General features: G+C 49.2%; 1 non-coding gene across 1 annotated transcript; it reads left to right on the top strand.

Moving 5' to 3' along the window:
* The first annotated feature begins 7 nt into the window (after positions 1–7).
* Positions 8–126, top strand: LOC118345266. The gene has a single exon (XR_004798844.1). It is a non-coding gene; the product is annotated as a 5S ribosomal RNA (ribosomal RNA).
* Positions 127–331: the final 205 nt, after the last annotated feature.

Raw genomic sequence — 331 nt, 5'->3', positions numbered from 1 at the left:
GTTTGATGGGCGCGATCATACCAGCACTAATGCACCGGATCCCATTAGAACTCCGCAGTTAACCGTGCTTGGTTGAGAGTAGTACTAGGATGGGTGACCTCCTCGGAAGTCCTCGTGTTGCACCCCTCGGTTTTGTTTTTTCCGCCTTGCAAGAGGAATTGACAAGAAGGACCACTCGGGAGTGGATTTTTTGAAAATCGCGCCCTGCCCATCGCGTAGCCAAGGGTTTCGATCAGATCGCCGGTTCGCATTTGGATCGGAAAGACGCTAGTACGTCGCACTAGGATTATATGAATTTTAAATAATTAGTTTGACGGGTGCGATCATACCA

This window comes from Juglans regia, unplaced genomic scaffold (assembly GCF_001411555.2).
Source record: "Juglans regia cultivar Chandler unplaced genomic scaffold, Walnut 2.0 Scaffold_19063, whole genome shotgun sequence".
NCBI lineage: Eukaryota > Viridiplantae > Streptophyta > Magnoliopsida > Fagales > Juglandaceae > Juglans > Juglans regia.
Note: the sequence above shows the minus strand (reverse complement) of the source record. Positions and strands in the feature narration are given on the sequence as shown.